Raw genomic sequence first — 27,045 nt, forward strand, 5'->3', positions numbered from 1 at the left:
AAGGATTTCTGTTATTCTAAAAAATACTAAATGCATTAAAAATATACAGAAAAAGCGGCTAATTTTATTTCTTTAGTAATATGAACAATCAAAAGTAATATGAAATATATATGTTAAAGGCCGGTTACAGAGCTGATGTGGCAGAATTTTCAGAACTTAGTGACACACCTAATAACAAAATCGAGAAATGGCAAAATTTTAAAATTTAGAGCAGGCATTGTAAGCAGAATTTAGAAAGACACTAGGCAGCAGAATTTAGGATCCACAGAGATTGCATCAGGTGGGAAAATGCCTATGTGTATGATGCATTAAGACATATTGGATGAATCTTTTAAATTGTAAGTTTTCAAATTCTTTATTAATAAAAAAATTCCCTTCCTATATTGCCTGCCCATGTGATGTCTAGTGAAAAGTAGAGAAAATAAAGGGAAGATAAACATGTGAAGATTCTAGTATCAGAAGTAAAACATTCAAATATTATCTTTTCATTGTTCTTCTAGACGTTATCAGTAACAAATTCATTGCAAATGTTCTGTAAAATACACCCATTACGTGTTGATACCACGGAGACATTTTTCATTTTGTCACCTATTTCTCGAATCTTTTTGAATCGTGTGTCTATAAATCTTGCCTTCAAATCCTTCTAAACTTTCCAAGCTGCAATGTCTAAAATTCTAACGAAAAATTATCCCTACCATTTCTGTAAGCCAGAAATATTTTGAAGAAAAAAAAAAAAAAAAAAAAAAAAAAAGAGGGAAAAAGTATAAAATTAATTTTTTAGAGAAAACTGTTGCACATTAAGAGAATTTTGATTTTTTGATTATTCTGATATAATTACATGGGAAAAACTCTTACTACAAGAAAATTAAAAAGAAGACTTTTTAATTAATTATATAGCTAATTTTGCTTTTGCTAAGAGCTGTTTCGTAAATTGTGCCTTATAGCATTATACTTTGATTAGTTTTCATATTCAAAATATTGTATAATAAGTTGCCAAAATGAAACTTCATAACATGACAGCGAAAAATAAAAAATGTTTTATTTTAATGCTATTTTAAATATAATTTCAATATATTACCATTATTTTACTGAAATTTATCAATGTTGCGATGTTTAAAAAAAAAATCGTCGAAAAATTCTCAGGTCTCGGAATTAAAAAGTTTCTATATAAACTGATCTTAAAATCGCCAAAATGTTGAAAAGTCGCCAAATTTAGAACCGTTTAATAAAAGAATTCACATCCCCAAAAGCGAAAATTTTAAAAGCTCTTTATTAGAAAAAATGACTTTCGAAACGCATATGTTTCACTTCTTGCTTAGAAACTCGAGTATTCCATCATTTATATTAGAAACAAATTATGACTCATGAACCCATTCAAAAGATAACCATATATACGCCGTGAATCGTCAAAAATATTCCTCCGAAATGCTAATTCACACTCAAAATGGCAGTCGTAAAAACTGACTGAAATTTCAGATGATTAAAATTAAGGACCTTCTGCTGATTTTGGCTAAAATTAAGGCCTTTTAAGGATAAAAAATCGATTCCAAAAAATCTAAGGACCTTTAAGGACTCTTAAGGACCGTACGAACCCTGCAGTCCATAGGAAAAGGCTCTATGAGCAAATTTTTCTACTGCACATACATAACTTTTAATGTTCCATATATTACATAAGAATATCCTTAACCAACACACAAGACTACTGGTGTTAGACTAGACAGCTTATTAGAGGTTCCAGTCTAAGTTCTTGAATAAAGGGTGTTGTTGTTTAATCCAAAAATTCTGAAATGAAAAGGAAACATGTTGAAGAAAGAAACTGAATATATAAAGAAAATTATTATTCAAAGATATGTGCAGTTATTATTATGTAAATTAACCAATTGTTTATGATTTAAATCTTTACTATAACACAAACCATGTTGCTTGTTTTGTGTTTTGCATTCCTTTGAGTCAGGTCACATAAGGAGGCAATAGTAACGAATGCGACCCAAGGCCTTATGATAAAAATAGCAAAATAAAAATGATGATGATTGTAGAATTATTAATAACAACAACAATTAACTTAAACAGCATCTAATGTTTATTCCGACAGTACTTGGAAGCATCACTCTTTTCTCAGAAATAAATTTATTTACTACTTCGTCGCAATTATATGTACTCGTATTTGGTAAATTATCTTATATATAAGCTGTTTAGATATTTTTAAGCTATTTAGCTATTTTTATAGGCTATATCAGATATGAGCAAGGTTTTAACAGACTTATAAAAGTCTGTTAAAAACTTTCCCTTTCAATTTCAAATGAAATATTGAACTCTAGATATCTGCAGTTTCTGCCAACACATATTTTAACTAGACATTTTAAATATTCACTGTAATTACTTGCAGATGTTATTTCTATATATGTAGCATTTATTTGAGATCAAGAATTTGGTAGTTAGCATCAGTGAAACGTGTCTGCTTCAGAACATATATGTATACACTGTGTTTTCAAATGGCATTAGTTTAAATTTGAAAGTAATAAGTAAAACATCATAGCATTAAAATTGTGAAAGAGAAGTGAGATTTTTACATTAAAACTGTAAGAGAGCAGATTACATTGAAATTATGAAAGAGCAGTGTGATAAAACAAAACAAAAAAAAAAAAAAAAAAAAAAAAAAAACATTGAGAATTTTGCAAGAAGTATAAATCACGAAATTAAAGGAAACAGTTTTAAAGCATTGGAAGTTTTATAATGTTATGCTAACTTGTACTGAACTAGAACTGCATTCTGCAATGAAGCTCATGATACACCAGCTTAAATATAGCTCCTTTTAAGAGGGGGGATAGAATTATTAATTCTACATTGTTTAATTTTTTTTCAAACTTTAGAATTGATATTTTTTACAAAAGAATAATACTGAAGATATAAACAGAATTACAGAGGCTATTTTCTCATTTTTAGAATGATTTCGTGGCCGTTTAATTTATATTTAAAATGTAAAGAGTAAGTTTTAAGTGTTCGATCTAATAGCGCCTTTATTCTAGACTATAGTTCTGCATTTTGATGTCATGATTAGATCACTTTTCGTAAAATTTCCAGGGGTATTGATTTCCATTTCTCTTTTACTACTTTCCAGAGTCCATCAGTCGTGGTAGGTTTACGTTTGGAAGAGCTCGTTTCAAGAAATCAAAGGCACAATAGTCATAGTCCATAGGTGAAATGACTAGTCATAGTCCATAGGTGAAATGACTACTCATAGTCCATAGGATAAAGAAATTTGCAGAAATACTTTGGAAAGTACACATACAATACCTGTACCAGTTTTCAGTTTTTCAAGGAATGTAGTGGCACTTTTCGAAGTATGACTTGTTGCTTCATTTAAAAGTCTTTGGCACAAAAATTTGGAAATTCTTCTGAAAATATAAAAAGTAAAACTTTCTCTTGCTATTATACTGAGTTGATTATAAAAGTTTTTTTGCCTTTCTTCTTATTTTTAATTTCCCATTGTAAGAGAATCTTGCGACAGTCACAAACGTCTTACTGAAATTTTTTCTCCATTCACGGATACGAGTTTTCACATATCTGCCTCTTCGCTTTCAATAATAAATAGATTTTTTTTTGTTGCAATCGTTCAGGTAAATCATTGTTTCATCAAGGTTCGCAATATATTTCCATTTATCTCCTGTTGAATAGTTTTCATACAATAATCTACAAATTGTTCTGCGTTGAGCCACAAACCTGGACAAAAGCTGGTGAACATGATGGTTTTAGTTTTTTTTAAAGTTTAAATCTTGGTTTAGTTTTTTATTCATTATTGCTACAGATATATTTAAAGACTTAATATATATATATACATATAGACTACATATATATTTAAAGAACTGATTTCTGTACCGGCAGATTTCTTCTTGTTACCAACTATTTAACTTTATAAGCTTTAAAAACAGTACGTAACTTTTTCAGGTATTCCTTTAAATCCTTCTCTACATGTAGAAGTAATGATTGATGATTTTCCCTTACCGATTAATGATGCTGCTTATTCTGCGTTTATTTAAAGTTTAATACCTACAACAATACACACCATTTTACAACGTTTTTGAATTACGGAATAAGAGTGTTCTGCTTCTGGAAGCGCAAAAGCATATCTTTCAGTCCACAGCTTGTCTACACGCGACATTTTGAAAGAAGAATATATTAGAGTAGCAGCCGATATACCTCATTTCAAACAAATAAGTTTTACAGAAATATATATTCCAAATTTTTTGTTTTTTAAAACATTCTTTATCGAAAAATATCTAAAAATGTGCAGACATCCTCTGTATTTAAAATTTGTTTGAAAAGGCGTTTTATTTGTTTTTTTTTTTTTTTTTTTTTTTTTTTGCAAGCTTTACCATAAGTATAGTTGCTCAACACATTAACTTTTTCTAAGCATTTTAAAATTCATTTAGGCAATATTTGCCTCGGATCATTTTATGCAATCCCTTTGCTTTTGCTTTAGTATGTCTGAATGCTTCGAAAATTTCAAAAACTCTGGCTAAAGCCTGCATTTCTTAATCCTTTTGATTCAGTAGGTTCCAATTACGTATGGTTGATCTGAGGCTAAAATCATTGCCCCGGTGTGCTGCTATTTCGTTTGAGGAATGGGGCAATATTTGTAGAACTAAAGGTTGAGCTGCAAATTTAACGAGATGATAATTTGAGACAATTTTATCATTTTTGCGTCAAAGGGTACCGAAAAGGGAAGGGAAAGGATAACGAAGGGGAAAAATTGAAAAGAGAAGGTATTGCATAAAATGTGCAAAAAGAGATGGCTAGAGGCTTTATTTTCTTAAATATTGAATTCAGACAAAAATTTTGCTGTGCATTTTTAAAAATAAAATAAGGAAATTTAAGAAAGTAGTCTTAACACTAAAGATTTTAAAAACATAAAATTTACCCGTTGCATATTTTCCGTTAAGCACAAAATGTTCAACTTGCTTCAACAAGATAAAATGATAAAATTCCTTAGTGCAAAATATTTGAAGATTTGAATAATTAATAATTCACTAAGGTTATTAAAAATTGTTGGTTTGTCGAATGCGGCCGAAATTACCGAATTTTACATTGTCATTTGCAGTTAAATACTGTCAAATCTTATTTGAATTGTTTAATATTAGATATTCAAATGACATAAAAATTAGTAAATTTGTTTTTAAATATGTCTGCGAAGTTTGTCTTAAATCTGTACAGCATTTTGCATAAGATTAAACATATAATGCAATGTTTTCTGTTTGGAATTCTTGAGTCATATAAAAATTAATTTTTATGTCGCTTCTTTCATTTTCAGAATTTCAATTTGATCCACGTATTTAAGATTAATGTTTCAAAATAAATAAATAAATAAAATATAATATAATTTGAAAGCTTTCAGATTTTACTTTACGCCCAAAGGGGCGTTTTTTTAAAGTTCTGTGTGTTACCTTTATTTATTAAATATCATGTTCTTCGCACTTTAACCACTACCATAGAATCGCACTAAACCATAGAATTTAATTCAACAGCAATATCGCAAAATAATTTTTAAATGAGCATATCTTTAGAATTCCGATAAACAGTCTCGCGCGCTGGACATAAAAATGTTTTTCTTTCCGTACAGTGTTGCCATTGCTCGCTTTGATATCGCTGAGTTTGTTTATCCAAAATCGTCAAAGAGTTACAAAATATGAAATCGATAATAAAACAAATTTCAAATTCGGGTTTCCAGATGCCCATATTCGGTCTAGACGTACGACATTCAAAATATGATGTCTCTAGGTACCATTGTTTTATCACAATCCCGGAAACATACATATATTTATACAGATTATTTCATTATTCAGTTTCTTCAAATATAACACAGAGCTCTTATATTTGGTGGCAACAATTTGAAAAGTGAACCGACAGTTATAGTGAACGAACGCAGAATGTCAAATCGAAATTAATAGCCCTTCTGGGCTAACGCTCTTTGGGCTAATAAACAAAATAATATTTTAATGTTTATATTCTATAGCCTATATAAATAATATATATATATATATATATATATATATAATTCTCTATAAATAATATATATATAATTTTAATGTTTATATTCTTCAATAACCTAATCATGACTTATAAAATATTGGTCGATAAAACTGTATTTAATTTAACGCGTACTTATCAAATTTGCTTTTGGAATCATAGAAATGTTAACTGCAGGTTTAACCCTTATTAACATCTCATTAAACTAAGTTCAAGAGCTAAGTTCTCGTTAAAGATTTTTAAAAAAAAAATTGCTTGCGATACACGTTGCGTTTTAAAAAGCATGTGATTCGTTCTTTACAGAAGTTGTGAATAATAGTATGTAAACATATCACCAAACATTTAGACTTATTCTTTTGTTCATGTCAGGAGATACTATATTAGTTTTTTGTTGATTTTATTTATTTAGATTTGGGTAAAAGCAAGCACTTTTTCTTCCCAATTTGGAAAACTACTTACTTACGTACTTTAAGGTAAGTACTATTTTGTCAATTATGAAATTTTAATAAAATGCATCATTAAGATAATAGAGTATAAATTTACTAATAATACTTAAATGGATAATGAAGTTATGGAATTTTTTCCGGTATCATTTATTTAAGATAATCTTGCTTATAAATATTTAAGCTAATCGCTAATAAAAATAAAACATCATATGAGCATTATGTATCTTGAAATATATTTTCGGTATCAGGCAAAAACATGAATGTCCAAAATCAGTTTTCATCAAAATATGTTTAAGAGAAAAGTTAGAGAAGCAATCTGTGAAAAATAGAATCATGTTCCGAGGTTCATATAATAATCCCTTTTTATGTATGTATTTTTTTTTCCGATAATGCAAATTATCAAAACAGTTAGGCGAAGACTCGGATAAATGCAGTTTCGCTCTTTGGATCCATTTCGAAGACATAACTTCTTATTATGCTTGAATTTTTCAATTGATTATTTTAAAGCTAATTCAAATATTTATATTTAAATGTCATAAACAATAAATATAAAAGATGAGTTACTGTAATAGAAATTTTTAAGAATAATTTTAAAGTACCCACGTTTAAATTATTCAAAACAAAACTTGAATTTAGGCCGTAAATCGACATTCCCTTGATCTAAAATGAAGAATTTTTTTTAATATTATTAGCTGAACGGAAAATATTTCTAATATTGTAAAAAAATATTCTGTTTGCTTTAATTCCAATCACTTTTGACAAATATGCTAAATTAATAAATGACAAATAAAAACGCCATAGACGTAATCATATTTATACGAAATATTGTTTTATCTAATCAAATATATGCCAAGACTCATCTGATTTACTTCGTTTTATATTATATATGCGTTCATGCAAATTAATAAAATTTTTTGAGCAAAACGTTTCAGTATCTTCTTCAGTGAACCTTTATAATTAACAGATTGCAATTCCTTCTTTAGTTCAAGATTAGATTTTCTTCTCCGTATGACGTAAAATCTGCAAGTCAAATTAAGATAAGGAAATGCAATTATCATTCGCTAGAATTTAAAATATTCATAAATTTTATTTTTAAATATGCAATACGCGTATCTTAAACCTTTTACACAGCTAAGCATTTAAATCAATTTTTATATCTATAGGTATTACTAAAATCGAAACAAGACCGTTTAAGCACCGATCAGAAATCTTCATATTACTCTCTTGAATAAGAGAAGTTTAAAAGTCCTCTAAAAATTTACCACTCAGATTATTCTGCTCGGCTAACTGCAATAGTTCGGACTTCACAAAAGAGAAATCGTATTTATTATTTGCACCAGTAAATAAAAGAGAGAATACCATAAATGCGATTCAAGTAAAACTTCTTCAGAAATTGATTTCCATTATACTTACATAAATAAATTTGTAGAAATTATGACAAAATGCTTCGAATTTCAATCAATAGTTCCAAATGATAAATTGTAAATGATAAATTGTAATGATAAATAGTATAAAGTAATATTACTGATTAAGAAGGAGGGAAATTCCTTTATTGTTTTTTTTAAGCAAACGCCACTGATTCATGTACTATCTCTTAAGAGCCGAAAAAAATTATAATTTATGAAAAAAATACGCTTTTCGTTAGTTATTGTGATTTCTGCAACTTGTCTTTTACGTAAATGAGTTTATTTCCTTTTTGAGTTAGTAATATTTTCGTATTTAATTTATTTTTGAAGAACATGTTCTTAATTTCATATCGAATTTAAATACTAATTTCAAAGTTCAAAATACTACTATAAATTCAATTTATTTTGCTTCTATTTTTTTTTTTTCTGTAATTATTTATTGTGAACTGTGCAAAAGTGTTTCAAAAATTTATACATACCACAACTCATCAACTTTTGTCCATTCATTGCAACATTCCAAATTTCACATGGCATACAAGAGCTGCAAATTCGGTAGGTCAAAAACATTAAATAACTGTTCAGTGTTGTTTTTCTATGCACAGACCAACCAACAGATGCATTCCCTTTACTTGCGACATCTGATTCAGAGATGACAGAAAGAGAAAAACCTCCTGCAGGACTCAGGATCCCGCCTCAGCTGTGGGCCGAAAGCGAACTGTTGAAGAGGTTCTGATCATCGGCAAGCTATTGCCCTACTTCCAACACCATCCACTGCGCATGCGCCTTAGACCCCCGAAAGGCTAGTGCCGGATGCTGCCTCTCCTGCATGAAGAGCTGCTTTGGGAGACTTTTCCCTCCCTTCTTGTATAAAAGGGGACCGAAGAATAAGGAGATCCCAAAGGGCCCATGTGGGGCATATTGCCCTCTCTCCTATCGTCTGCTGGTATTGTTAAAGAAAAGTTCAGAGCAGTAGGATGCTTCTTTCAGGCTTTTCCGTTGGTGCAATTCTCTGTCCTCTCTCTGCCTATGTTGACACATAAAAAAGATTGGTACTTACTCTCTAGATCTGCGAAAGAAATTTTATGCTTTGTAAAAATGGTAAACCATGTGTAAACTTCTATAACATAGTTCAATCACTATGTACCATATACATGCGCTTTATCTCGACTGTAAATCTTTCGCTCATTTATTTGAAAAACGTACTGAATTGAATATTTTTTATTCCTATCTTTGCAAGTTCTACAGACGCTAAAAATTACTAAACAGATGAGAAGAGGAACACGCCGATGCAAAATATAAAAATACTCTAATTTTACAATTTTAAAGTATTTTTTGCCTAATTTTGATTTTTCTAAATTGTTACATTCTTTACTTACACATTATAGAGAGAAGAAAAGAAGAAGCAGGCTTATCCCGTTTATTAAAGGATTCAATTCTCCAAAAACTAAGTTTTTCAAAATACTTTTTTCCACATTGTGCTGCTTTTCATATTTAATGGTATGTATCATATTTAATGGGTCGAAAACAAATACAAGGAATTAAATTTTAAACACAAGTTGAAATTTAATTAATAACATACATCAATTACGACATTTATTTTTATCGTCATCTAAAAATTCCTTAAAGACAGTAAGCTACAAACATTTCAGGCATAGTGTTTTGGCACGTAAAAAATTTACACATAAATATAATAAAGGATTTACTATATCATGTAGAAAATATCTTTATATTTAATATGATATTTAATGAAATGTGATGGATTATAGAAAAATGCGTGTTAAAAGTCTTCTAAAATTTGTTAAAATGTTTTCAATATCTTTTAAAGTCAAATATTTCATTTCTAATTTCACTTTAACAGAAACTTTATGTGAATTTCTTAAAATTAATTAATTAAAACATCACTTGTATGCATATTTTAAAGAAATTTCATCTTTTACTAAGTAATTTACCTTCTGTTAATGGGAAATGTTTGACAAATAAGATTCGACATTCATAAACAATCTTTTCCACTCCAGTTTCGTATGAATCAATACACATGACGTCTTTACTTGCACCATTTATCTATTTAAAGAAAATAATATATTAAAATAACGGCGAAACAGCCCGTAACATAATAGAATTAATCAAATATGGTGTATAAAATGTGTATCCATGTTTTTATATATAAACGTTTAAATTTATATCATGTTTTCGGCATGGGATATTTATTATTAGAGATATGGAAATTTCGCATATTACATCTAAATATCTAAATTGAGCAGAAATTTATAACAAACAATGGAATTACATTTTTTTTTAAAATAACACCAACTTCAGCAATATCACATTGTTAGAGTTGATTTTAATATAAAGAAAACACATCGACCATCCTTAATTGAATATGAGACTTTTGGAGCACACAAATATTCTTTCAATCAAATTATGAAATAATTTATGGGCTTATTTACATTAAATTAATATTTTTGTATTTATTCAAAATGTTTATTAATTATTTTCAGGATCTTCATAAATATTAATATATTTAGCCTTTCACTCTTAAGATGCTTGAGACCGGTAAAGAAACTCAAATATACGTAAAACTATTCTCGAGACAATATATTAATTTCTATTTGTCTAAAGACGATTCAACCTGGAATTCAGCTTCTTCTCTACAATCATGTATGTACCTTAACGGTAGCACATACGATGGCATTTAAAGAATATGGACTTTTGGATGGTCAAATGGACTGCTTTCCTCACTTTAAAAATAATAGGATTATTTTTTTGCCTAGAAAAGGAATAATTATTAAGATGAATCAAAATGTTTTAAGCAATGTATAATTTAATAGTTCCAGAACTACTAATATTATGATACGCATTGCAAAATCTAATCTAGAGGAATTGCTAATTCCTCTGATGAAGGAAAACCATTATAGCTTCTGCGCTGGAGATAAGCATTTTAATTATTGGATCGTTTATAAGGTATTTCTCCCACTTCCCTAACGTGTTTTCGTGGTGTAACGGTAGCACGCTGGGCCGGTATCCAGAGGTCCGTGTTTCGATTCCCGGCGAAGGCGGTTGCTAATTTTTCATCTCTCTGGCTTGCAAAAAATCCTAATGTCTCTACACGTTGTGATCTAAACTTAGGTCATATACCTCTTTTTATATATACAGTACATACAGGGTGTTCCAAAAGTCAATTAACATTTAAAAATTAAATAATTTACGGAATAATGTGCGTAGATTGGTAGAAACTGACACACATGCTTGAAATGACATGGGGGTTATTGAGTGAAAAAAAAAGAAATTGCAAAAAAGGCCAACTTGGAGCTGGGGGCAAAGTATCAGTCACGCCGCATGAGAATCGTGTATGAAATGAGCTGTCCCTTCATGACTTTGTCACATTTCTGTTTTCAGATGTTGGTCAAGGTGTGATGTGGATTTATCAAATCAATTGTGATCGGATGTTTTCCTTCGAGGAAATGCGTGGTTCTGCTATTCAAACTGTCAGTATGAGAGGTGCGACGTACGCTGATATGTTGCACAATCGCATTCTCTCTAGTCTGACTGATAAACACCTGTAAGAAGGTATTACTTTTATGTAGGTGGCACTCCACCGCATATTGCTACACGTGTGAAAGATCTCTTGCACACATCGTTTGGTGAGGATTGCGTGCTAAGCCGCCACTTCCGTCATGCTTTGAGTTTCTAAATCTGAATCCGTGTGATTATTGGTTGTGGGGTTACTTGAAACCGCAAGTCTACCGCTATCAACCAACCCCATAAGGGATACTAAAAGGCAACATCTGATGGAAATTTTACACTATACCTTACCCGATATGCTGCACAGCGCTGTTAACAACATTATACCTCGACTAGAGATATTGTTGATGAATGACAGCCGATATATTGAACATCTATTATATAGTATTTGCTTTTAGTCTTTGCTAAAAATCAATTGTTATGCTAATTATTCCTTTCGTACTCATATGAAGCGTCATCTGTTGATTGTTTTAACCGCTTTTTTTTTGCTTTCAATACAACTCCATGATATTTTAAGAATGTGTTTTAGTTTTTACCTCTCTACCTACATTATTCAGTGAATTATTGAATTTCCTAATCTTAACGGATTTTTGGGTCACCTGGTATACATATGTAAAGATATAAAGTTGGAAATTTAAAACCAATTTTTCCCCCGAAACCAAAAACTGAAATTCATAAGTAATAAATTTCAAATAATCCTATAAATGCAAAAAAATAATTTAGAAAAATGTTAAAACCAAAACACTTCAAACAAGTAATACCCCAATTTAAAAAAAATCAATGAAATTTAAAGAAAAAAGAACAAAATACAAGAGGAACTTAAACAATTCCATTGCCACTTCGTCAGGAAGAACATATATGCTTGCGTATAATAAAAAAACACGAAAAAGTGTTTTTAAACAAGAATTTCGAACTAATTTGAAAAACTACCAAATTTAAAACGATGATACAACTTGTTTTAAATTGAAATTTATGTATATTAATTACATTATTATACATAAATTTCAATTTTCTATAAGTTATATACATATATAATGAAGCAAATCTGAAAAACAGTTGGCATATTAATCTGGCCTTTTCAAGAATTTTCTTTTCTTTTTGATATTTGATTTTTGATGATTTGATAGGAAGAAGGCAAAGTGAAACAAAGATAGAGCACAAAGTGCGCAATTATCCAATACGGCAGGTTACTGAGAGGAATGTTTCGATTCTCGAAATTTCCAGTTACGTTCTGAATTATTTACGTCATCATCATTATGTAAAAGTCATGTGATAAAAGTCGTGTGTGTAAAAGTCATGTGATTTGATTAATTCAGAAATGACGCAGTCGAGAAAAAGTTATTCATATTTCTTAGTACGGAGAAGAAGTATCCAAATTAAAATTAGGAATCAAGAGGTAATTTCTAATTAAAATTACAATTTATATTTACATATTTTTATCTTATATATAATAAAGCAATAAAACAAAAAAAATTCTAAAAGTTTCCTGATTTTATAGGCGTTTTTTAACATTTTGTGTGTTACCTTTATTTATGAAATATTACGTTCTTTGCGCTTAAACCAGAAAATTCAATTCAACAGCAATATCGCAAAATACTTTAAAAAAAAAGGATATCGTTAGAATATCTGATACACAGTCTCACGTGCTGGAGATAAAAACTTTTTTTTTGTACAGCGTTGCCATTGCCCGCTTTAAAACCGTTGAGTTTCTTAATCAAAAATTCGTTAAAACTTTTTAAAAAAATATGAAGTAGATATTAAAAAACATTCCCAAATTTTGGCTTCCAGATGCCCATATTCGAGTGGAGAACTTTTTAACTGCAGGAAAATTAACTTTGACCTTAAAGACGATTTAAATGCAGAAATAATTTTGATACCATATTAATATGCTGTTAGTAAAGAAATACTTTTATACCCTTTTTTTTCCTGTTCGTGGAAAAAGGAAAACAAAGTAAAATGAAAAAAAAAAAAAAAAAACACTAAATGTTTTGAATTCATAAACTTAATTTCAATCTTTTTAGAAGTCGTATAATGTCTGTAAAGTGACGAATGAAATACACCATAAAGGCGGTATTTTTTTAGTACATTTGGATTCGTATAATGCTCTTAAAATACCTTACCCTTAATTCACCAAAATTCTACGTATAATTTTGGAGACGTGCTACCTGGGACGTTACTCAAGATTTGGTGTCTCTAGGTACCGTTGTTTCTTCACAGAAACATGCATACATTCATGCAGATTCTTCATTATTTAATTTCTTTAAATATAATGCACGGCTCTAATATTTGTTGGCAACAATTTGAAAAGTGAAACTCCGTTTATAGTAAATCGCCAAAAAATGCCAAAACGAAATTAATAGTCCTTCTGGGCTAACGCCCTTTGGGCTAATAAGAAATATAATTATTTATGTAAAATTCCAACGAAAATGTTTATTTGCTCTTAGAAGCGGACTTAAATAAAATACTAAAATTGTATATTAAAAGTTTTTAACATCTTCATAGAAACAAAAAATGCAAAATATGGCTATAAATTAAGCTATAAAAGTCAGTTATAACTTCTTAAAACAGAGTAATTAAGCAGAGCAAAAAACAAAATTTTAGTCCTGTCTAATTTTTAATATGTTTTATAGGAACGAAACAATAATAAATTAATAGAATAATAAAGATTGCTTTAAACATGATCTCGTCGGGTTTGGAAGACAGCCTTGAAGAGTCTTTCAGAAATATTTGTTTTACATCAATAACAATTATTAAAACTTAAACACAGCTAAAATTTTGTTTTATGCTCTTCTTAGTTTATGTTAAGAAGTTATTAACGCTAGTTGATAATTTAATTTACCTTATTATTAATTTGTACTTTTGTTTCATGAAAATACTAAACAAATATCCTCTAAAATTTTAATATATATGTGTAAAACGCGAATGTTTATGGTTCATAATTTCTAAAATTTTTTGATTAAATTATTATTATTTATTTAAGAAATTTATCACATAATAAAGAGCAATGTCTAAGTTTAATTAATTTTTAACTTTATCAAAAGACAGTCAATTTTTATGACTTCGTGTTTTTATGGCCTAAATGTACAGTAGGTTTGATAAACAAAAATTTAAAAACTTACACATCCTGCATCTAATCTAAGTACATTTTAGATACAAATAGGAATAATTCTTGAATAGATTTCCACTTTTTAATCTTTGAGACGATTGCTATCCATATTCAGAAGAACTATTTCTGACAGCTATCTTAGTGTAGTTTGATAGAAGTTAATATCGAAATTTTTTTAACATCGAAATATTTACATACTTAATGCTAATTTCCCAACTGGCTATTTATAGAGTTGCAGTCAAATGAGCTACATGAACAAATTAATTAAATATACATTATGTTATGAGAGCAGAAAAAAATCAATACACACGGCTGAGCAAGGGATGAAAATGATAGCGAATAAGAGATATGCTCATAATTATTATGAATTAAATATTATGAAATTTTAATTTTTAATCTCTTTCAGAACTGTAATAAATCAGCGATAAACGAAGCAATGAAAGCTTAAGTATCAAAGTTTTACGAGAGAGTTTTAGATGCATATCATTTTATATATATTCCTTGAAATATTCAAACTGTTTAATATAATTGACTATGATTATTCGAAATCAGCTTTTCCTAAAGCTCGAGCATCATAATTATGCTTTTACTAATTTTCTTTTATTATCTAATTTTATTATTAACATTTTAAGGTAGTATTTTACCAGGCAATGACTGGCAGTCGTGATAGTTACGAAAATTTCCATATGAATTCAAATAAAACGCTTTTTTAATACTGCAATTTAATACACAAATTGTATGTATTTACCTTTTTGAGCACGCAACTGATTTTTAACCAATAAATATACACGACGTATATATTCACAACAAAATACGTTCAGCTTAGCAAAAACTAAAGTAACTGAATAAACTGCATATTAAAAAACTGAAAATTGTGTCACCTGTTTTAAATACAAAGGTATTTAATATTTTTAAAGACTCTTCATTTAGATAACAACCTGTTGTTCTATGCAGATGCATGTTTATTCAGTGACCTGAAATGTTTCAAAATAACGCAAATAATTATTGTGATGTTTTTTTAAAAATGTTTTGTTATTAACATTGTATCTCATGGTGAGTCAGAGACCATCAAGAGTTATCCTATTTAATCTAAACTAATCAAGAGAGAACGGATAACGCTGTTTTTATTGAATTACTTCTTAAGCCTTAGCAAGTGCATTTTGCTTTCTTAGCTCATTATACCGCGAAAGACAATGGCAAAAAGAGAGTAAAAATTCTAATGATTAATAGCTATATATCGCTTAATTGCACGAAATGTCTTTGGTATAGTGTAAGTTATATCTGCATTTTTCAAAATGTGTCTGTGCTACTACAACGCCCACTATGTGATTTCTGTTTCTTTTTTTTTTTTTTTTTTTTTTTTTTACTTTTTTGGCGCGCATTATGTAAACAAAGAATATTTCTCTCATTCCATTTCATAGGGCTCTGTAAAATGTCAAGGTGATTTTGACCACTTGGCTTAAAACTTTTCCTCAACACGTTATGTGAAAAACGCTATCATAGAATGAAATAACAAGTGAGTATTCAAATATAATAATCGCTTTAACTTGTACATTCATTTTAATGTGTTTACATTATCTCCTAGTACTGATATTTTAGTTTTGTTATATGTATACCAAAGTGGGTTTATTGATAATTAATGAACCATAGTTCATTTAATAAATTACGTCTGTGAATATGTTGGATAAGTTTCGAATATGAAATCCAATAGAAATGCATAACGTTGTCTGGCAAGCTTATTTGTTTATTTTTCAAAAATAATTTTTACAAATATGTAGTAACGGTTACTTGTAACTAATAAACTATTTTTATCCGATACTGAACCAATAATTGACAATATTCAGGAAAGACATAATAATTGACAATAATTGACAATATTCATATATCTTTAAATTACATATATCACAGTCCAAATCGTTTTGTGATTCTTGGGCAAATTTAGGAGTGAGGCTAATGTATTCTGCACTGTAGGATGCAAAACTATCTTAAGAGATACACTTAGACTCCTATGCTAAAATTATTCTTTTTGAATCGTACTAAAATACCTTTTAATACTAAACATGGGCAAAAATTGTGAGATAAAGATACGTTACTCATTATTTTATAATATCCATCAAATTAACACCTGTCACAAATTACGGCTTTTACAATTATAAAACTCAGCAAGTTTATACTGAAATCTAGCAAATGAAACTACAGGGCTTCAGAAAATGAAATTCTTATAAATGGTGCAAATTTTGCTAGATGTTGTTCTGTTGAACGGTGTCAATGCGTTCATTTAACTAAATGTTTTAGTCTAAGTTCCATTATCCTTTCTAAAGCAAAATCTTTTATTACTGATAGGAGTGAACAAGTAGCAGCAGAAGATTATCTTCTTGGTGTATTATAATGGTCGGCCAGTTTGATATAATGTACCCCAGGGAATGATAATACGCGGATCTCATATTCCTTATCCCATAAATCATCGTTATTGCTTCAGAATGTTCGGACTTGCTCAAAATGGATCCACATCCGCCCTAATCTCTGATATATTTTATGATGATCTCTATGGGCCGAGGTTTTTGCATTGTAGTTCAGCAACTTACTATGACTACATATGTCAGATGCTCTTAATTCTGTATTTCATCTATAACAGATGAATTATTTGCAACACAATCGTTCTCCAATTTTCGTTTTTTAAAGATCAGCTTGATAATTATTTTAAACGTTTCATTCTGTTTGAAATAATTTTTAGAAACTGGCATGACTTTACGGAATAAAAGTTCAAATAATCCTCTGTTTGTATTCATATGTTGTCATACGAATGCAAAGAGATACAGATATGTCTCGACACACTTATGAATACTGTTACGAAACATTGTCTGTGTACTCTGAAACCGATATTTCGCGGTGCGCTGATGAATGTGCATATGTAAATAACTAAAGAATAACTGTTTTTATACAGTCGAGCGCTGTTATAACGAGCGTGAAGGGACCGTTTAACCGAGTGCTTGTAAAGCACAGGTTTGTGAAAAGATAATAAAAAAATCATACATATTTACTATATTATATATACGTTCTTTATTTTATTTCTGTGCAGTACACAAGAAGTTGGATAATTTTCTTTGAACTGCGTCATTGCTCTTCGGAGAAGATTGATGGTCGAAAAAACATCATCATTTGCATTCCTGGCTTTAAAACTTTTTCTACTCACTCAGTTGAGTATACTGGGTTCGCTGTTTAGCTTGAAATTATTTATATTCATCATTATTATCATCTCTTCCACTATTGTTTCAACTGCTTTTGCTTGAAATTCAACTGCAATATTCTCGGAAGTAATAACATTGGCGTCAACAGATACATAATTTTCAAATTATTCTTTACTCATTTTCAAATTTTAATTTTAAAAGGCGTCTACTTCTTCCTCAGAAATTCTAGTCCAGCCTTACCGAAGTAATTGGTAATGTATGTTGATGAAACATTTCCGCATGCATCGTTCATTAAACGTATCACTTCGAGTTTAAATACATTAGCATTTGAGGTTGTGCCCATATTTTCTTTTCTATCGAGAAGCATCAAAATCAAGTGTTTACAAAAGTTTGAAAACTTCTGATACTCCCTTGCTCCGTAGGCTGGATAACACTTGCAGAATTCGGTGGAAAAAAACTCAATCCTGATCACTCTCTAAAATCAAAAAGGCCGCCGTCACGCGTTCCCAACGTTTAAGACTCATTACTATTCTTCGGTTGTTTTCGAAATGTTGATGAAAGTCTTTCAAAAAAGGTTTAATTATGACAAAGCACACTATTTCCAAGAAAGGATTAGCTCGGCTGGAGAAGTGGAAGTCGATACAAATTGTATGAATCACAAAATTATTACTCGCTGTAACAGAGGTTTGCTCGTTAAAAGGACTTACGTTCCCACAGACTTAATATTGTACGGAACCAAGTATTTTTAATTTCCTCTTTAAATCCGCGTTCATTATAAGCGGGTTGTAATGTACATTTATACAAGCTGGATAATAATATATTTATAATTTGCCTAAATGCTTCCTTTCAGCTGATTAGAAAAGATGGAAAACGCATCATTTTCCCTTTAAATCAGCTCTTATAGTTTTATTCGAATCAAGTTTAGGTCTAAATGATTGAGTTTGGAATTACTTTCTTTATATAAAGTTAACTTTGTACTCTTAATGAAATGTCCCATGAAGTAAATCATATATGTTTAGTTTTTGGCTGAATTCAGTCTTGGTATATTGCAAAGATAATTGAATCATGAAAGTATTCAGAAATTTCTCTAATAATGTGTACTTATATCTAATAACATTATACATAAAACAATTTTTATATGAAATGATATCCAATTTGTTCCTAAATTTTACGTCTTAATCAGAGTTAGCTCTGTTTTTCTGTGCTACGGACGATAACGGTACTTTCACAGCTTCTTATACATTGACAAAACAATTATAAATCGGATGTCGAGTTGATGCACGGAAATCATTCTGGCAACGACCTCCTGTCTCCCAGGTTAATAAACGTTACAGAGTTAGCACAAGTTTATAACGGGCAGAGCGAATTTATCCATAAATTATATCATAGACTAATGGATTGAACTATGTACGAAAGAAGTGTAACAGTGAAAAGAACTTAGTAATAATGAATGTTTTATAAACTTAGTTTTCTAATGAACTGCATATTAATCTAACATTTGTTCTGCGACTTCAGAGATTTTTCATTGTTCGAGCATCTAAGATGAAAATTTTATTCTAGGGTTGCTGCCGTTTACCTGGAAAAACGTGAAAGGAGAAAGACAGACAGACATTCAAGTATCGTACTGTAATAAATTATTTACTTCTATCTGTGTTCTCTCTGTCGTTCTTTTGTATCTTTTCTTTCAAATGCCATTGATCAAGTTAATTTTGGAGCTCTGCAGATTTGTCTACAGTTAAAACTGAATTATTGAAGTATTCTCAGTCATATTTCCTGTATTAGTTGCCTACTTCGGTTTAGGTTTGTATCATAACATTTTGTTGCACTAGGAAGCTTGTTATTTTCCATTCGTTACAATTCTATTTATTAATATGATACAACTTCCATATTTGCTAAATCATCTGTAAAATTCAGATTTTATTTATTTAAATAAAGATTACATTGGTGCAATCGGAGCTATTATTCTCTAAACTGTAATTTAATTTGTTTTGCTTTAATCCTCTAGGGTCCGAGAATTGCGTAAATTGGTAAATTTAAATGGAAATACGTTTTACTTGCATTTATGAGCATATAAGCAATATTTTCGGAAAGATTTCTGTTAACAAAAATACCTCGCTTGCAAATGTAAGGAAAAAAACCTAAAGAGATTCTAATCCGTTTTATTCTAGAGAAGAGCTGATTGCTCAAATTAATTTCCCCGATAAAATCCCTGTAGTTATCATAAGTAAATACACAGAAAATCTGAAAAACAATCTTATAAATAAAATAGAAGTAGTTTGCAGAGACCTATAGCATTTTGGTTAATCAAATGTAGCTCAAGTTAATGGCTAATTTTTTAGATTAGCTCCTTTTCTAATAACTACAGTACTCGAAAAAAAGAAAGCAGCTTAATGTAAAATCTGAATAACGTACATACATAGACTTTAGTAGAATAAAAGACATGGTATATAATTTTAGTACACGACAAAACGTGAAAAAAAGCCTTTTTGTTCAATGCTCATTTTAATAGGTATCAACTCGTACAGTTTTTATTTTCCCAGAAATGTAATTTAAATTTATTTGTATCACAATTTTTGAGTTTTTACTTCAGCAAAATTCATTCGTTAAATATGAAATCTTCAGTTCACATTTGTTTAAATAATTCATTCATTCATTATTAATTGTGCCGAGATATTGCATTTGAATACAACGTGTCCGGCTCATGACAAGTATGCCCAAGGGGCCCATGACATACATATGTCTGAATCGTGTGAGAACACAGAATTCTCACAGTAAACACTGGGGCAGCATCGATTTTCGTATCGTTATCGCGCGCTGCCACGTGCGTCGAAGTGTATAAAAACTGGAAGGACTGGTTTGTCTTCCTCTTTCTCTTTTTCTGCCTGACGTCGTGTTGACGAGGGTGTGGGCCTTCGGGCCACACACACTTAGCATTTTCGCCATCGTTCCTGCATACTTTGCACGTGGAATGTCGTCGTATTATGCATAGAAAGAAGCAGACTTAAGAGATATACTATCCAGAGGAAAATGCTTGGTTTGAGACTCACTACTAAGTCCTGCTGCCGTGAATAACATAAAATAAACGCTCAAGCAGAATATCAATAGGTGTTCGACTTCAAGATGTGCTTGACCAGCGATGGGTCACCACGTGATGATAAGTGTGTAAAAAAATGTGAATGTGAAAAATGAAGAGCTTGCACGTATTTAAGAAGACTGCGCGACAATACGAAAATGTATAGGATGAAATTTCGACTGCATATAATTTTGATGAGACAGGATTGCAGTTTATCTACGAGTCGTCTCGTTTCGATATCCATCAAACATTCCATTTTAAGTTAACACATTTTGGGTATCTAAGTTCTGATATTTTGATATGTTATATGTGTGCGATAAATGTTCCTTATTTAATCCAGAAAATGTGTTTGATAAAATAAATGTGAGATTGGAAAAAGAGAGTATTCAACTCATGCATGCATTATTGGGTAAGTCATTTTATTCTATTTAGTAAAGATCATGCAATGTACTAACCACTAAATTTTAGTTTAACTATTTACGCGGAATTAATTTGTATTTGATATTCTTAGTATCGTTACTTTTAGGCGGTCACGCCAACAACACCACATTAATGGTGCCGTGACAAAAGACAAAAAAAAAAAAAAAAAAAAAAAAAAAAAAAGAATTTGTTTTTTTAACTTTTGGTCCTGTTTGAGTTCAAGTAGAGAACCATTTTATGCTTATGCCTAAAAATATAGCTACACGTGTGATTCCAGTATGAATATTATTGATGATTGCTTAAATATTTTGAATTTTGTGATTATGTCTGATATCAAATAGGTGAATATTATTGATGATTGGTTAAAATTTTAAATTTTGTGATTATCTAATATGAATCATTAAGAAAGATTAAGTTGAAAATTGCATATGTATAAAAAAATAGAATTCCATATGACTATGTTTTCTTCTAATGTGAAATAATTCAATGATAAAAAATTGATATGTGAAAATGGTAATATCAATTCAAAATTGGTCAGTATTTAAGAAAGTATTCCTGAATGTGTATCATATTGTGTGGTAATGAGCATGCAATAACCTGTATCCATGTGAAAAATTTCGATAAAAAGTTACAATAGTGTACTGTGTATTAGAAGTAATCATAATAGTAATTTATAGTGGAACTAAAGAATAGTAAATTAATTTAGAATGGCTAAGAAAAATAATGTAATGAACACGAGTCTGGCTACTGCTCTGCCTACGTTTTCAGGGGAGCATGACGAAAATATAAAATTTTTTCTAGATTAGTTATGCCAAATGGCCAGTTTAGAGAACTGGAATGAGAACAGAAAAAGTCTGGTGTTAAAACTTCAATTCAGAGGTAAAGCATTAAAACTTGTAAAGGATAATGAATCATGTAAAGATATGTCATTTGATAATTTAAAATTATTACTAAGTAACAAATTTTCAAAATCTCAGTCATTTGACACGATTCAAAATAACTTTGCCTCAATTAGACAGACCCCAAATCAGTCAGTCGAGGACTTAGCGGATAAAGTGAATATTTATGCTACAAAATATTTTGGGTGCTATCATAGTTCGAGTGAAGAGGTACATAACCTCACTCAAAAAGCAATGCTTGCTAAATTCTTAGAAGCTCTCAGACCAGATTTAAGACTGGAGGTTAAAAAACTAGGACCTGTTGATTTTGCTAGTGCTGTTAAACAGGCAAAGAACATAGAAAAGGCATAGGAAGATTCTGGTAATAGCTCACAGACACAATGCCAATGATTTGAAAATTTCGGAGTGCCTATGGTTCAAAACCATTTACCTCCTCATCAGAGTTACTAAAAGCGAGCAGAAATAGGAAAAATTTTGCATAAGTGATTTGCTTGATGCACACTAGAGGGAGCCACTGGCTCGAGAAAGTTTAAGGATAGAGATGAGAAGTCACAGACACATGATTTTTCACCTGAATTAAATACATTAATTGTGCAACAAATGCAAAATAATAGAGCCATTGAGGATTTGTCGAAAAAATTTAATGAAATTTTACCTAATGGTAGTGTAAACAATGTAACTAGACTAGAAAATAATGCTTCACAAAGTAGTAATAATAGAGAGTCTTGTCATATTTGCCAACAGAATCATTGGACTACAGAGTGTCCTATTTTCCTTCAAACAATAATTTTCAATATTATACACAGGCTAGAAACAACCACTGAAGAAATTTTTATAGGGGTAACTTTATCAATAGAAGGAATAGATATAATAGTCGGTATGCTTTCAATTGAGGTAATAGACTACAGAACAGTAGTAGAATTAGGCCACAATACAGAAGATACAATACTCGTAGGAATAATTTAAACTAGTGAAGGGTACTTGCAGATCTCCCAGATACACAAAGTATTACTCAAGTGCCCATAAAAGAATTTGGGGGAAACAAGACAAAATTAAGAAAAAGGAACTCAAATAGGCCAAATACACATGAAAGATTCCGAAACAAAATTAAAGAAACTAGTGAACAAAAATTGGTAGCTTCTTGCCAGACTAATAGTATCACAGAATTACCAATAATAGAAATCACGTTTGGCGACTTTGTGGTAGAAGCATTACTCGATATAGGTGCAAATTTAAACTTGATACAGCCAGACACCTTGAAGGTAATAAAAAAATTATACAAAGATTCATTACTTAAGCAGATCTGTAAGAATACATACGTTAAAGAATGCTACTATCCCATATTTATCTGCTGCAAACTTAAAATTTCGTTTAGGAAATAAGTGGCTTGCCAACCAATTTTTTGTTACACAACATAATTGGAACACTAATTATCAAATGATTTTAGGGTATGATTTCATTCAAAAAATAAAATACTTATAGATGCAAATAAAAGTCAGTTAATCATTGATAACACATATTTTGATCTCCTAGACAAAAGAAAAAATTGTACTAACATTAATACGAAAAAGGTAGACAAGAATAGTAGACCAGAGGAGTCGGGTATTGTAAGAGTAGTATTAAATACCAGAATTTCGCCAAATACAGCAGAGATAGTAAAGTTAAGCCAAATACAGCAGAAAGAAAAGCAAATAATGTTCTCACCAGATAGGCGAAAAGTGGGCAAGATAGGTATGAGTGATTCAATTCATGAGATAAGTGACAGGCAATATATATTCACCATAATTGAAAACAATTCCAATACCACATTTATTCTAAGAAAGGGTGAAAAGATAGGTAAGGTATATAAAGTCGAAGAAAAACAATTTGAAAAACCTAGAGAGCAACAAAATTTGCAGATTAACCATATAACTTTAAAAGAAATTAAAATATTAAGAAAGGAGAAATTAAGCCCAGATGATTTTGATTTAAGTCATTTAGAAGCAGAACAAAACAATAAGATGATTGAAATGCTCATGAGAAATTCAGCTGTGTTTTCAAAATCTTACACCACTCTGGGTGAGACTGATGCTGTCGTGCCACAGTGTAATTTGTTACATAACTTTCCAATTCCAACTAGACCATACACTATTCCTCGCATTGTTAAAAATATGCCCAAGAGGAGATAGCCAAATTGTTAGAAGCAGGTATTATAGAGCCATCGACATCGAGTTACAGTTTTCCAGTAATTTTTGTCAAAAAGAAAGCACCACCTAATACTGATCCTAGCAAATTAAAATTTCGAATGGCAGTAGATTACAGATTGCTAAATTGCATAACTGAATCATATCAAATATGTCTACCTAAGATTTCAGATATTTTGCATAATATCGCAGGTAAAAGTTATTATTGTGTTCTATATCTTAAGTCAGCATCTTTTCAAATAAAATTAGATCAGAAGGCTAAAGAAAAATTAGCCTTTTGCAATGAACTGGGCAATTTTCAACCAACTCGGTTACCTTTTGGTGCAAAAAATTCATCTGCTTATTTCCATACTCTAATATCAAAATGTTTAGGTGAATTGCAGGGTCCAAATTTACAATATTTTCTAGACGACATAATTGTTGCAGCTGACAGTATAAATGAACTAGTAATTATTTTACAAAAGGTGTTTGACAAGTTAAAACAATTTAATTTAACGTTAGACCCAGCCAAATTGCAGTTATGTAAACAAGAGATTACGTATTTCGGTTTTTCGGTTAATAAGAATGGTTTAGCTCCTTCAGAGGAGAATATTCAAAAAGTAGCCAAATTTCCTAGGCCAAGAAAAGTGAAAGAGGTTCAAAGATTCATAGGCATGGTAAATTATTTTCGACACTTAATTTTTAATTATGCAGAAATTGTCAAGCCAATAGTAAATTTAACAAGAAAGAATATACCATTCGTGTGGAACGAGAGATGCCAAAATGCGTTAGATAAAATACAAGAATTAATTTTAGAAAAACCCACAATAAAAAACATAGAAAATGATAAACCTTTATATTTAGTAACCGATGCTTCTAGATCAGCCATTTGTGGCATATTAATGCAAAAAATTATGATAAGTTTTTCCCAGTGTAATTTTACTCAAAAATTTTAACACCTGCTGAGGCTAGATATCCTTCAATTAGGAGAGAACTTTATGCAATCTTCAGATCAGTAAAACAATTTCACGAACATCTGTATGAAAAAAAAATTATAATATTAACAGCCAGATATTGTAGCACGCTGGTTGTTATATCTACAGGATAAACAAGGAATATGCTCCATCGAATATTGGCTTGACAATACACGATGGAGCATATTCCTGGTTTAAAAAACCCAGCAGATTACTTGTCAAGAGTTTCAGAGGATGTAGTGGTAAACAATGGAAATATATTTAGGACCAATGATAATTTGTCTATTCAAAACATAATTAGTAAACAGCAAAGGGATCCATACATAAAATCAATTATAAAAAAATTACAGGATAACCACAAAGAAAGTGTAGAACAATATTTTATTGATAGTCATACAGATGTAGTAATGATAAAATTAAAACCTGTAAATGCTAGAAAGAAAGACAGAAGTATCCAGAATAAAATTCTAATTCCTAAGGCATTAATTAAAGATGTATTATAGACAGTTCATGCGCCTCACTTTGGTATTCAAAAGACATATGAGTTTGTAAAGGCAAAGTATTATTGGAAAGTTATGTACAGCGATACTAAAGGTTTTGTAGAAAATTGTTCAGATTGCTTACAAAGTAAGTCTAGCCCTCACAACACTCTGCCACGTCTAATTCCTAAGAAAGATTTTGCTCCTGGAGAGATGATAGCTATAGACATAGTTGGTAAACTACCAAGATCCATAGATAATAAGTTTTATGTACTCACTATCATTGATCATTATTCCAGATATTTGGAAACAGTTCCGTTAAACAACTGCACTTCTCAATTCATCATAAAATCTTTAAATGATTATTTTGCCAGATTTGGCATTCCAAAAATTTTGTTATCAGACGACGGTTCCTATTTTCGTTCCACAGAATTTAATCAATTTTTAAAATCGCTTAAAATAGAACACAGAAAAAGTTCAATTTATTATCCACAGTCCAATGGGTTGATTGAAAGAGTTCACAGGGTAATGAAGGAATCAATTGCAGCAATATCAAACAAAATATTTGAATGGCCGCAAAAATTACTGATGTTTAAACTGTATTATAATAACGCTAAACATTCTGTAACTCAATTTTCACCAGCAGAATTATTTTTTCGTAGAACATTAAATACTCCCATAGATAGCAATGATCCTCTTAAATTAGCAGAAGATTTCCAGGAATATTCCAGAAGACTAAAGGAGCAACTGCGTAGAGATAAGCAACAAGTAAAATTAAATGAGGATGAATGCTTTAATTGTGCAAAAAAATATTTGAAAGGGAGAAAAATTCCAGAATTGAAATCAGGGGATAAAGTTTTTATGCAGGAATTTACTGATAGAAGGGTGTTACATCCAAAATACAAAGGGCCATATGAGATCATTAAAAAGCTACGAAATGATAATTATATAATGCAATTAGATAATAAAACCACTAAAGTGCACGTAAGTAAATTGTTTTTACAAAAGCCTTCAAGAATAGATTCAACACTGAATGAGGATTAGAAGTGTAACACAACTGTAAATTGTAGATCAGCAAATCAAAAGAAAAAAAATGTAAAGAAGTTGTGGTTATGATAAGAATGTAGCATGTGTACAAGCTAGATAATGAATGATGATCATGTGTGGTATGGGTCAATTTAGTGTAATAAAGCGCTAATTGCACGACTTGGTAGACTTGGCTGGTCCATATACCAGAAGAATTGAATTGTACTATGCGGGGTCTCATTGATTATGAGGTAGCAGATTCAAAAAAAAATAGTTTCAACTCTCCTTATCTTACTGCTGAATCAAATTGAAGGTATGTA

The 27,045-nt window shown here is 30.2% G+C and overlaps 1 protein-coding gene across 1 annotated transcript in view; it reads right to left on the minus strand.

The window, feature by feature from the left end:
• The window catches only part of LOC118188465 (glutamate receptor ionotropic, NMDA 2B-like), a 755,448-nt gene that overhangs the window by 660,559 nt on the left and 67,844 nt on the right, over positions 1 to 27,045 (minus strand). Inside the window, exons 4-5 of the mRNA XM_085823172.1 lie at positions 9,826 to 9,937; positions 8,356 to 8,900 (exon numbers count right to left, since the gene is read on the minus strand). The gene's annotated coding sequence lies outside the window, so the exon portion shown is untranslated. The remainder of the gene's footprint in view (positions 1 to 8,355; positions 8,901 to 9,825; positions 9,938 to 27,045) is intronic.

The sequence above is a fragment of the Stegodyphus dumicola genome, chromosome 9 (genome assembly GCF_044657685.1).
Source record: "Stegodyphus dumicola isolate Sdum_Otavi_A_Nest chromosome 9, ASM4465768v1".
Classification (NCBI taxonomy): Eukaryota; Metazoa; Arthropoda; class Arachnida; order Araneae; family Eresidae; genus Stegodyphus; species Stegodyphus dumicola.